General features: G+C 43.9%; 1 protein-coding gene and 1 long non-coding RNA gene across 2 annotated transcripts in view; one reads left to right on the forward strand and one right to left on the reverse strand.

Annotated features, from left to right (window-relative positions):
- The window catches only part of XYLT1 (xylosyltransferase 1), a 137,697-nt gene extending 137,246 nt beyond the window's left edge, over positions 1-451 (forward strand). Inside the window, exon 12 of the mRNA XM_072349150.1 lies at positions 352-451. The gene's annotated coding sequence lies outside the window, so the exon portion shown is untranslated. The remainder of the gene's footprint in view (positions 1-351) is intronic.
- Positions 452-8,344: 7,893 nt separating this feature from the next.
- The window catches only part of LOC140258870 (uncharacterized), a 76,214-nt gene continuing 70,872 nt past the window's right edge, over positions 8,345-13,686 (reverse strand). The window contains exons 4-5 of the long non-coding RNA XR_011905306.1: positions 11,431-11,571; positions 8,345-8,599 (exon numbers count right to left, since the gene is read on the reverse strand). This is a non-coding gene — a long non-coding RNA (uncharacterized lncRNA). The remainder of the gene's footprint in view (positions 8,600-11,430; positions 11,572-13,686) is intronic.

The raw sequence follows: 13,686 nt of genomic DNA on the forward strand, positions 1-13,686 counted from the left end.
TTTGGACATTAAGTGATTGTATTTATATTTCCATTTTCTGATACTCAGAGACTTTAGAGTTGAAATTATGCCTTCATTTTTTTGTGCTCTCAGCAAGCAGGGAATTTTAACCACCCATCCATGATGGCAAGTATTATAGAAGGAAGTCCATCTGTAACTCTGTTGCTCAGTCTTCATTACCACTGAGCCTAGAGAAGGAGGAGTATAAATTTGTGAGTTACAGATTGACTTTCCTAGATATCAGCTTTAATGCACAATGCATGTGTAGTTGTTTAACAACTTAACAGTGATCTTGCAGCACCAACAGAAGAACCAACTAATGTATATTCAACTTCTGTCCATCTCCTACAGCACTACTCACAGTACTGATGAAGTCTCAGTCTCTCGTATTGTAATGAGCAGAGTAGTGAGTCGGAGCTGGAATATTCCAAACCTGACGGAAGAGAGAGGCAAAAGACAAAGAAGGTGCTGAAACATTGCAAAAGTTTGACACAGTTGTGCAGCAACAACACTTGAAGAAACTGAGCACCTTCTTTTCTGCACAGCAAGTCTGAGAAATGCTGATACCATGAGATCTTAGTTTTGACTTCCCAGATAAAACAAAATCCTGATTTTAATTGTGGTCAGACAATGAGGACCAACTTTGCTTGATTTCCGTAGTTCCCTTCTTTCATCACAGATGTCAGAGAGCTGCCAGCTTGCTGCTGGCTATCACACCCTCCTCGTTTTCCCAGTTCCCAGGGCTTAAGGAGTTGGCCAGATGGAACCTTGGCCAACTCCATTGCTTTTGGTTGGGCAGGAAGTTTTGTACTCTTGTGAGCCAAATCCCTTAGGCTTCATCAAAACCGCTAGTTGTAAATCAGAAAAGTGTGCTTTTCAGAGCAGCCTTCAGTCAGCTCACTACTAATACATGTGGAGGAATCTGAAAAAAATGACAGCAAGTACCTTTTCCTGATTCTTGGGGCACGGTTATTTAAGATACGTAATGGTGGGTTTGGTTATTTCGTCAGCAAAGACTGACCTGGTAAAAAGCAGTTAGACACTGTCTCCCACTGTCCTTAGCTTCAGTCTGGCAGTGAGAAGATAATGATCTCCATGTGCTTTCATTTGATCTATTCAAGGCCTCCAAGATAGTTTTAAGGATTTTTAGGACATTGCATTAAACCCATATTCAATGGCAATTGAAAGCACTGGATGATGTCCATGAGCAGAGTAGGAGCCAGCTGGCTCTGGAGGGGGTAGGACGTTGTCCTTTGGGGCCCAGCAGCAGTTCCTGGGACAGGAGGCCCAGCCACACAGGGTGGCCGCTGCTGAAGGCACAGAGAAGCAAAACCAGTGTGTAAGAGGGCAGCCAGGATGCTGTAGACAACATGGCACATCATAGAGCCTTAGCAAGTGTGGGAAGGACTGTATTGGGAAACACCTTTCTTCCTGTATACTATTCAAGAGCTACCTTCAAAGGTGCTGCATGGAAGTGGCTGACTTTTGAAGGCCTTCACCATCACCACCACTGTGAGGAAAGGAGGAATCAGGCTGAGAGCACTGAAAATTGAGGCAACAAGATCTTAAAGCCCACATCACCCAGGACCACAGCAGCATTAGGACTCCTGCAGTCAAGCAATTAACCCTCACAATGTGAGGCTGCAGGTACTATGTTGATTTTGCTCCTTTATTCTTCCAGTAGCTCACAGATCACTCTGCTCTTCGCTTCTGCCTTGGTTACCTTCTTTTGCTCATGGTGCTATCACAGCTGCTACCTCACTGTGTCTGCAAATACGTTTACCTGATAACAACAAAAAAAGGTACCAGAAATCTCCTTGAACTGAATGTACAATCTATGCAAATTCTCTTTCTACTTTGTTAAAACCTAGAAGTATTACTTGTTACCTTGCCAAATAAACAGCAAGATACTGTACAGGTGCCTCTGATAACAGAGTGACAATTCTAGGCGCGGTTCATTGCGCTGCATTTGTATATTATAATGACTTTGCTTGTCTTTGGTTCTGTTGTAATTAACACCCTCAACCGAGAAGATAGGAATCTCTTGCTAGAGGAGCACCTTCAGTTTGCTGGGAATATTCTGCAGGATGACTGTGGCATTTATTTTCCTACTTATATCCAAAAGAAAGCACAGACCTGTTGGCCAGAATTAGGGCAGTGGTTCAGATTTTCCATGGGTAAAACCTGTTGGCTTTGAATTGCTCAGTGTCTGTTCCCATTGTGGTGTTCAGTGCGTGTTGCCCCTCAAAGAAAGCCTTACTTTTTCATCCTTTCTAAATGTGGCCTTAAACTGTGTTAGAAAGTTAGGTGTTGTCTGTGTCTTACTCACTTCTTCTGTTCATTGTGGAAGGAACAAAAGGCACCTTGAGGTTTCTATTACAGCTCAGTTGTGTTGCTGTCAGCTTACACTTCACAAAAACAATAGAAATTGCTTACAAATGCAGTCTTTAAGGGAAGAAAATGACCTTCCCTTCGGGCAAAGGAAGGCTCAGACGTTCATATAAACCTTAGGAAATTATGAGCTCTGTCTTATGCAACTTACTGTAGATAAGGAAGGTTGATTTAATTACCTACAAAGTGCAGACGTAATAGCTTTTTATTTATCTCCAGACTGTAACAGGACAGACTCTGCTCTCAGATGCATGAGACAAATACTGAAGCAATGTCACTCATTTTGGCGGAACACAGTAGGATTCGTGTCAGATTTGTACTCATAACTGGGAGAAGATGCATCCTCCTAACAGTAGGGTCTTAAAATCTGAAGAACCTCACCACTAGGGGCCAGATTTTGAGTGATGGCTGGGAATTTAAGAGTAGGCTTAGGAGACAGAGGACTCTGGCTGTACGATCAAAGTTTCAAATGCACTTCCAAAAAATCCGGCCTCTGGAGCTTTATCCAAAGGTTGTCCAAGTCTGCTGGAGCCAAGAACTTCAGCTAAGGCTTGGGGACGTTGGGCTTCATTGCTCCTTTTCTCCAAGGAGAACTGTCATGTTTCAGCAGCACCAATATTCCCGGCAGGCTGCAGTGCTTTTAGGAGTTCCATATCCTCCCCTGTTTCAGTATTCTGATGCGTTTACAACCCAAAGGCAACTGAGAAGGGTTTACGTAGCAAGCAAGAATTGTGAAACAAAAAGAACTGATTTGAGTTAAAGAAGTTATTTTTCTGACTTTGTTATTTTGGTTTTGTTTGGGGTTGATTGGATTTTTGTATTGTCTAACATAGTCCATAATAAGTTATTCCTACTCTGTCATTTTCAAAGACTGGTGGTAATATAGTTTTAAGAAATAACTATTTTGTTACAGATCATAATATGCATAAAGCTGTACAGAAATATTTTGTAAGCTATTGAATAGGGAGAAAAAAAAAACAAACAAAACATGTATATACAGCAAAGTTTAAAAAAGAAATAAAATCATTGGAGATTCAAATGGAACACACTGAAAGATGTAGATATTTTGCTATTTATTTAAAGGAGTATTTTATGAGATATTGAAATGTCTTAAAATTGACCGGTAATCAAAGTTCAAAGTCAGAATGCTTTTCTTGTAGTAGAATGTGATTTTCAGCAATTATTGCACTACCCGTTTTTGCACCCCCTTGTCTTTCATTTAGCAGAAAACAACGTGCCTTAGCTGTCTTCTTTGTCAATGGGAGTTTGGTTTTTTGGTCCAATGAAGCAAATTTTTTTGCAGGAAATGAAATGGATGTATTAAATACTGTATTATACCAAAAACACTGCAGTTGTATATAAATGCTTTCTGTCATACTGTGTTTTCAGATGCAGAATTTTAAAATTAAAAAAAAAAAAGGAAAAAAAAGTGGATGTACATGTTGTGTTGTTTTAAGCTCACCGAGGGAAGTCTTTATTTAAATAAACTTCATTATTTGATATTAGGGAGAAAAATGGAATGAGGCACTACTGATCTGTGATCCCAATGGTGATGCCAATCTACTGCCCAATAGGTCATTCCTTAGTCTCCATCTCCCAGCCACAATAATTATAGAAGATTATCATCTCTAAAGAGGAAGGTCACAGACAGGTAGCAATAGGAGTTAATGTTAAGGCCTCCTGGTTACAAGAACAGCAAAGCAATGCGTCCTTTGTCTCTGCTGAGAGGATGAGCTCAGAAAGACACACTTCTTCCACAGTTCCCTGATATGGGTTAAAGACACAAATTAGCTGTTGCTTAATGACCAGCTGTTATAAGCACTTGACAGGTTCCAGACTAAGCACAGATTTCTTAAGGCTGCTTCTATAGGTGATGCTGAGGAAAACACCTGAATTCTCCTACAGGTGGGGTGTATCTTCAGCACGCTCCTCATGATGCATTGCAAGTTTCTCTATTACTGCTGCTTTATATGTGGGATGTCTGAGAAAAAACAAACAAAAAAAAAACCTCCTTGACGACCTTCCAAAAGGCTCTGACACCATCAGGAGCCTGCATGACTTTTTCATGCACCCCCAAGCAGTGCTGCAGGTCCTCTTGGCAGCCAGAGCTGCTTTTTGATCTTCTGTTTTCTTTTCACCTGCTGTTCTGGAATTCCACTTTTTTGGCACTGAGATGCATTGAGGTCTGCTTAAACAGAGGAGGGAACACAGTGCTAATATTTTAGTCTTGGCACAAAGGAAAGATTTTCTGTAGAGGGGAACAAAATAACAGAACAGTCTGCTCTCAGTACTGGAGCCTGGTTTTATTTCTATATGGCATAAGCATGTTGCTTTTTTTTCTTTTCCCTAGCTGAAAAGCTCAACCTTTGTTTTAATTGTCTCCAAATGGGTCATTGGCCTTAACTGTACAAAAAATAATAGAAAACAAGCTACCAGGTGCTCATGCATTTTGCTTTCTTTGCAGACTTCAGTGTGGAGCTGAATGTTCCTTGCTGTTGTGCACAAGCAGCCCAGTGCATCACGGAAAGGTCTGTGTGCAGCATCATGCTCACGTGCTTGATGCACAACATAGCTTTGTCTCACTGCAATCTCAGCAACATCACTTATCTGCCATGCCTAATCTGTCTTGGCCATCACTAGGATTTATATTGTGTAGAGCACATTTACTTAATTCACAATATCAACTCAAACTGTACTGCAGATAAGGTGCCTGTAAGAAAGCACAAGAAGCCAAGCACAACAGCTATGAGGTATTTCATTGCCTTGACAATAGGGACTTCTTTGCAGTGCCTGGATATTTGACTTTTCTTCATTCATTAGTAAAGAATCTGTAGCCTGATTTCTAAAAAGAGTCCATAAAAGATGAAGAAGTGAGAGATTCACGAGGTTCTACTATATTTTAACAACAGACAGGTAATGTTTTATTCTCTCATGAAGGATGACCTTGACTGTCGTGGTGCCACATCAGCATTTCGTCACGGTTTGTGCCTCCCCCCAGCAGCCCTGGCTCATATTGGGCAGCCCTCAGCCTGGGTTTGAACATGGTTTCATGCCAGATTCTTAATGCTGCGCTCAAGGAGTCTCAGTCCTGTATTTGCTAATACATCAATATGATCCCAAAGCGTGCTGCTGTGGTCCCTGCTGGGTCTTTTGTCAGTCTGCCCAAATGGAAATGAAAAGCTGCTTGAAATGCAGCAGGAATACGACACAGCCCTGCACTATAAATAAATAAAAATAGAAGAAAAATATATTCCTCCAAGCTGAGAATGGTGGTTTGGACACTGAGAACATCAAAGGTGTTAAACAGCTGATAGTGCCAAACCTAGCGACACGAAATGTGTTGATAGGCTGTGGTCAGGCCCCACATGTCTGGGTATTGTCAAGACTTGCATCTTCGCAGCCCAGCCCTACACAGCAGTGTAGAATGTGAGGGGCTGCTCACATTCCTGCTGCCATAAGCAGCTGGCAGCACAACCACGGAGCAGCCACAGCCCTGGGCACTTCAGTACCACACAGTGCAGAGCCTTCAGGCAGGAGCGATATTTCATTCACGTATTAATGAACTATAATAATTTAGTTCTCTTCGTCTGCTTCTCTAATTGTTCTGGTTTTCTTTTTTTTCTTTTTTCTTTTTCTTTTTTTTTTTTTTCATAAATAGACCAGGCAGAAAAGATCTCACTAGAAACATAAAGTAGATTTTAATGCCATCTCATTTATGAACATCTATCGCTGGGTACATATGGCCAGGAAATGAAAGTCTTCTTATAACAGATCAATAGCCAAGATCAAATGTTTCACTTTCTAATAAAGTCCGCCTATATGTGCCTTTAATTCCTTGCTTAATTTCAATTTAAAAGGACTTTTTTTTTGTGCACTGAAAGCAAGCCCCTGCCTGCCTCACCATCCCTTGGTTTCCCATCGCTGCTCACTGCTGGTTTGCTTTCATTAGGCTCCAGCCCGGCCCTTCAGAAGAAATAACTTTTGCCTCCAGATAAAATAAAGAAGGGACATGAGCTCAGCAGCAGCAACAGGCCGTGGCCAGGGGAGGGGCAGGCAGCAGCCCCCAGAGGGACCCACCGGGCAGCACTCCCATCTCCACACGGTCACCTCCCATCCCTCTCCTGGGGTGCCAGCACTTGGCTACGTTCTGAGCTCCAGCACAGTCCCTTCGTTTTATGTGGATAAGTGCTGAATTAGTTTGCTCATTCATTTAACTAATTAACATAAATTACACTGGTTTCAATATGAGAACTCATTAAATAGTAGCACAGATGCTATACTTTTTAATTTAGCATGCCTCTGCGTGTATGTTAATCAGTACAAAGTGAACTTGATGCCATGTATCCAGCGAATGAAATGACGCTGATTTATGCCAGCTGCTCCTGATCCAACCTCAAAACCAAAAACTTTTTTCTCCCTGCCTTCATCCAGCCTTGAAGATGCTACAGAACAAACCAAGGAGTACCAATGGGAGCCTAGCATGGCAGCAGCGCCACTGGATTATCTTCAGTCTTGCCCTCTGGCCAGCAGAGCTGCATGCTACACATCAGGCACGGCTGAGGCTGTGTGACAGCAGCACTGCTGTAACGGAGCCCAGAATCCCCTCAACTCTTCCTTTCCTCCTGCTGACCTGCAGGAAGATGTTGAGGCTGCCTGCAATTGGGTGGGACAGCAGGACATCGATCCTGAACTCTCAGAAGGTTTTTTAGAAGGAAATCCTTAAACTTCATGCCTTGCAAGGGCTGCCTGCCTTGCCCTTCTGACACCTGGGCATGGCTGGCCCTGCAGCCCTTCCCTGTGCACCATCACAAAACACAAGCTGGCCAGCAGTGGTGTTGCACATTAGAGAAATATCTGTAAGACTTAAAATTCTTTTCTCTGCTCTAGTGTGAGAAAAATATCACTAACCTTGATGGTGCAGCTCTCACACAAGCAGTCTGATCTCTGTCCGATGCTTCGGCTTGATTGCAGCCTGTCCTCTGCTTCCTTTTCTCACTAGAATTCACTGAGGACTTCTTCTGGATGGACTGAATCAACAACAAAAAATGATTCTTTATAATATAGTGAAATAACCCCAAACCTGTGAAAAGAGGAAACGAACACTGCAGCAGTTTGTGTCCACTGACACTAAGAAACCTGAGCATTTTCCAGCAGCCACACCATGCAAAAGCACCAGGTTTTATTTTCCTGTGATGTTTGATATAAATCACATGAAACTTCAGCTTAGAAGGCACTGTAAAATACAACTGCAATCCAGTTCGAATAAACCTCTCCCCGTCCCGTGCACTACACACCTGGTATGTTCTGTACACACCCCAGCATCAGCCACTTCTCTGGACAGGAAGCATTGTAAAGAATGCACAAATCATGTAGAAAAGGCACCATGTCCACACCTTTTCCTGTCCTGAGCACTTAAAAATAATGGGGCAAGTGGAAACAGCTCAGGTGCGTGCCAGGAGCACAGCGCCGGGAACTTCTGTTGTCTTTCTTTCCCTCTACTAACTCCTAAGTGTGCAACCCTTAAGTGCTGCGATGGCCTGGGGGCCCTGTGCAGGTACACACAAACCTCAGCTGAACGATGCTGAGCAGCACAACATTCTCTTTGTAACACTTTTGGCCGTGCTGGGACACAGCCTCCCTTACCTCATCCCTGCAGAGGCGTTCAGTGATGTGGGATATCAGGAGAACCTCAGATAACCCGCTCTTATTTGGATTTCACCAAAGCCAGGGCTGGAAGCTGGAAGCATCCTAGATTTTCACACATAGATGTTAGAGAAACAGCAGTCAATACTCTGATGAGGAAGCTTCCTTTTTCAGACAGGTTTTAACAGGAGCTTGTGAGTTTTGCTTACTGTATATGGCTTCTTAATCACTCTGATAAAGCAAAGACGAGTGACAGTGCTGTCATGGCCAAACAGCAGGGAGCTGTGCACTGGGATGCAACGGCCTTACATCAGTTTGCTGTGCTGAAGTCCTCGTGCTGCTGTATTTAACTTTTTTTACTCCAGAAATAAGGAATTAGCAGACTGTAGGCATCATCATTTCCCTTTGCTGTGGTCCATGTGTCCTGTGCTGGAGTGAGGCAGGCTTCATGCCCAGTATAAGAGGATACTGATCAGACTGGGGATGGAGGGAATCTTGTTTTCTATCTGAGAACATACACAGTCAGATTCTTTGATTCTTCCCTTGCACTGCATAACATCACTGCCTGAAGGAAGACCAAACGCCACTAAGAATGAAGCATAACATCAAATCTCACTGTTTCTTCAGAGGTAACAAAATGCTCTTAACTATAATAGCCCTTTTCATTATCTGAGCTTTCATCTAATATTAATGACCCACCCTAGAGAATTACAAGCATGGCTGAATTGCCAGCACCTGGCTCACAGCATCTGTGTATGTGCAGAGCCTCACTGGTGTCACTTGCTGGCATTATTTCACGTTATCTTACACGGAGACAACACTTTAAGAATCAGCACTGAGCACTTAGCACTGAAATGTGTGCCCACCAGTTACACCGTGCCTCATATTTTGTCATCAGCAGCTCTAAGTTCAGTCTGAATTTTAAGGTATGGATTAGAGGATAAAAGCAAAAGGCTTTGCAGACCCAAGCAAAGTGTGGGTCACTGTTCAGAGCTTCCAGTACTGCATTTGTATTCCAACAAAAGAGCAGTTCAGAAAACATTTTGGAAATGCAGGCTCATGTCGCAGTTCCCTCACACACACCATGTGCTGCAGCATGGCACCCTCTCTGCTGCCCCCACCGGCACCAGAACTCATTCAGCTGCATATAAATGAAACATTACTGAGCTGACATTCCTTATGAAGGTGCTGGAGCATGATGAGTGGGTTTATGCAAGGCTGTTCCAGCAGGTACGTCCTTTCATTTTCCTGTTCTTGCACTTCGAGCCCCATTCCTCTACTAGCACACCAGGAGTTTTCTCATGACCCTTAATTTGAGGACACTGAGGACATACCTGACAGATGCCCATCGACACCAGCATGCAGTTGACACACAGTTTTTAGGCAGTTCATCCTTTCTCATTTGGTCCAAGTCCTACAACAGCCTTTCTGCACCTTGTGGCTGCAGCCCGTTGCACAAATATCAGGTTGCACAAAGCACACACACAGAGATTTTGCTTTTCCCCACAATGGACATTGTCAGCAGCCAGCAATGACAGCAACCGCCTCCTGCAGCTCCTGCTGTGGGCTCTCCATGCTGGCAGGAGGCTGCCCAGTATCCCCCTGAGAAATGCCTGTGATGTTGGGCCTGAGAGGAGATCCTGACACAAAACCCACATCTAATGAGCAAGAAGTGCCTAGTTTGCCAAGGAGTTCTTACTTACAATTGTCAGCTCCTCAGGAGGTTGCAGCCACACTGCCCAAGGCCCTGTTTGCAGTTTTGGTCCTATAGATACCTGCAAACACCACTGGTTCCCAGCTGGCTTTGGGTAGCAGTCACTTTATGACAGGGGAGGCAAACTCTCCTGCTGATAAAAATTGGTGCCTGGCTGCAAGCCATGAAGTAACTGGGAGGAGACAGCTTCTCCACGAGCAAACACAGGTGGTGGATCCCACAGCATAGGATTCAATGCATCCCAAAGAGCTCCCTCAGCCTGCTTCCCTGCTGATGGACATCCACATATGTTGCTCGTAAGAGCCTCCAGGACTATAGGGAATGACTTGCCAGGTTATTAGGAGGGATGGAGTTGTAAGCTGGCCATGATGCACTTTTACTGCAGGTTCTTCTTGCCCCCGTGCCATTTCAGAGTTGCCACCCCAGCACACACTGCAGGTATCTGCAGAGCTTCACCTGGTGAGGTAGAGGTCAGAGATCTTCCCCGAACCTTGTGGCAGATGAAGAAAGATTTCTCAGCTCGTTCATATCTCAGGCTCATTCCCCGCCTGCTGCATCACTCCCTGCCTGTTTTCATAAGGCACAAGAGCTATTTTTAAAAGTCAATTTGGTTTTATTAGTGACAAGGACATAAACAAATACCCTGAACTCTTTGGTTCCCTGTGGGAAGAGCTTTGATTCAGAATCTTGCCATTTATGGGCAGAGTCAAAACTAAGTTCCCAAAAGGGAAATGGCATCTTTTAATATTATTTTTCCCCAGGAGCCACAGGGTTGGGTTCCTGCTGGGTGGGAGAATACAAGAAATACAGAAAAGATGCTTCCTTGCAGCCCTGCTCTGTCCAAGGGCTCAGCCTCCTCTGTGCACATGCTGGGACTCCTCCATACAGCATAGATCTGCCTCTTCCACCACTGAACCCCTGCATGGTCCCACAGGCTGCCAAACAGCCCCTAAAGCCAGAAGAGCAAAATCACATTTGGGGGCTGCACAGTGCAGGGGAAAGGATCGTTCTTTTCCATGACTGTGGATGCTTTCATGAGAGAGCTGCTGCTTCCGGGCCTAACCCTGCACACTGCAGAACCTTTGTAGGACAAAATGCATCTGTAGAAAATAGCACTGAATCCATGTTCTTCGTACTACAAAAACTTACTTCGATTCTTTCGCTTTTGAATAAAAGGGATGAAAGAGAATATAAAGAAATACCAACCATTTTCATTCCTCAGTGAATCCTGAGGCTTTCCTATTCAGAGGAGCAGGAAATGACTTGGTGCCACTTTATAAGGAGTTAACCAACATTTAAAGGCTTGTTGTTCAAAACAAAAGCCCCCCAAAACCCCAACAACTTCCGTGGCCCCGTTTCCTCAAGTCCTACTTAACTGCTTGCTCTTCAGCAGCCAGACCTGACGTTCACATGCATTATGTGAAGCCACAAAAAGCTGTGGCTTTTTCCAAGCTGTATTTTGAGGGAGGAAATAATATAGAAAGCTTTCTTCCTGTGAGCTATTAACACGAAGCAAATGCATCTGCTTTCCCCATGGCAAGGAGCAATGTCTCTATGTGACCACTCACCACTGCGTTGAGCCACCTGGCCTTACACTGGGCTGAGGGGGGAGGTGGGTGGATGGGTGGAGGGCTCACCACCCTGGAATTTGGGTAATGTTCATGTGTTTGTGCTGTACTTACTGTTACTGTTATTGGGCTCCTTTCAGTATTGAGAACACGATGGGAACATTTTCCTTCAGCTATTCTCCCTCAGATAACACAGGCGATACTGAGGTAGCCTTGCTGCTGGGTTTTGAAGCCTTTCGGAATACAGTTTAATTTCTGTTTTAAGAAAGGATGAAAGACAAAAACAAAACAAAAAAGACGATTTTAATTCCAATGTAACAAAAAAATTAAACCTTCTTGATGCCAAATGGGAATTGCTGACTCTTTATTTCTTTCCCCTCCTCATCTTTCAGCACCAGCTTAACCTACAGAAGTGTGTCATGTTTATCCATTTAACCACCAAACACAGATATCGGGGTCCAGATAAAAACACAGATGGAAACACAACCCTCACTGCACACAGCTCTGTAACACGGAACTCCCCCAGGAATGTTTCACAGCCCTTCTCTATTTTTCCAAACACTCCCTATTTATGACTAAAAGCTGATCCCCGTTTCCTCAAACAACACCGTAATGCCGCACAGCTTTTGTTCTCTTCTAGGTAACTAAAAAGACAGAGAGGAAAAAAAAATAGCCAGGAGCACAAATTCCCATCTATAGGCACCTTTCCCACATTCCAGTGGGGTGGAAAATCTCAGCAACTTATATCCTAATTTGCTGCTGCTGTGCAGCTCCTACCTCCTCATGATGGGAAACATATATATCCTTTACAGTGCAATAATACCTCAGTCTGATAAAGCAATAAATAATGGGAGATTTAACAATATGTGGCCTTTCTTCCTGCCCTGCAGTTTAGGCTTTGATGCTAATATGTATGAACTTGATTTACTGCCTTGATTTCCTGCCATTTTGAGGAACTCCTACCGCAGGAGGATGAATCTTCCTTACCTGACTGAATGCTCTGTGCATCTGCCATCCAAGAGGCAAGCAGACTCCCTTGCAGGGATGCAGCACAGAGCAGCGATGCAACATGAATACACTTCTGTATGCAAAACCCAGCAACAGCTCCATGTCAAGAGGAGGTAAGTTGTACCAAACAAGGGATCAAAGCAGAAAAACAGAATTATGTCCTTTTTCAAGAATGAAGGGTTTATTTGGCAGTTCCTGGCAGTATATCAGTTAGCAGCTTACACTGATCTCCAAGATGGGGGAAATGCCCCAGAGAAAGAAAGGGGTGAAGCCAGAAGCGTTATTCCCATTGCACAGGCAGTGCTATTGCCATGTGTGCATTGAGGACAAGTCCAAGCTCATGTGCAGATCCAAATGCTCTAGAAGTGCCAGCCTAGGAGGCAGGGTGGCCTTGAAGACACTGCTAACAATCCAGATGGATATAGAGTCAGACAGTGACTGCTACACTGTGTCAGGTAAAGCATAACCTAAATTCATATAACATGCTTTACATCTGTGTGGAAGTATATCGACTTTGCTGTAAGGTCTCAACAAGCTAAATGAGCACAATAACACATAAAGGATGGAGGAGAGAAGAAGAGAGCAGAAGTCATGAGCTAGATGAACACAGATGAAAGTCAGGAGCCTTGAGCAAGCAGCTGCAGGCTGCTCTGTGCCACATCATAGAACATATTTATCCCCAGAGCAACAGCCTCTCTTCCATGCCTGAACCACCCTGCCAGAAGGTTCACTCCATATGTGTACATTTGTTTGTACCAAGACTATATAAAGTATATACATAGTAGGTAGTGTGGAATAAAACCCCAGGCCAAAACAGGGAGAAAAGCAGCTTTCTGTGTGCCTGACTTGGAGGAATGGGACCCCTAGAAGGCACATAAGAAGTTTGTTACCATATGTAAGAGCAAATCCAAATGCTTGCAGGCGATCTTATTATAAGCAGACACTTGAGTCTCACAAAAAAGCAAACACTGAACTGCTCCATGTGGTACACAAACATAAGCGGGATGGCAACGACATCCACCTCAACCTCTGAACATGCAATCACTTCCCAAACTCAGCATAGATAAAAAATGTTTCCATCACGAGGGCAAACTCACGCGACTCTGGCTCAGGAGAAATAATTTGCTTCCTTCCATCAACTGAAGAGAAGGAATTGTCTCAGCATTCCCCTGTCTAGGAGCAGTGTTGATGGCCATATAAGAGCTGAGTTCCAGCAAATAGGTACGTAAAGCACAGGGCTCAGCAGGTACACAAAGATGCCTAACATCCACTGGGGTCTTGTGCATGCAAATAGCAGCATTCCTGCTGAGCTGCGTGCCCACACATAATTGCAGACGGGCATTATTTAGGTTTCTGATGTCT

This window comes from Excalfactoria chinensis, chromosome 14, assembly GCF_039878825.1.
Source record: "Excalfactoria chinensis isolate bCotChi1 chromosome 14, bCotChi1.hap2, whole genome shotgun sequence".
Taxonomy (NCBI): Eukaryota; Metazoa; Chordata; class Aves; order Galliformes; family Phasianidae; genus Excalfactoria; species Excalfactoria chinensis.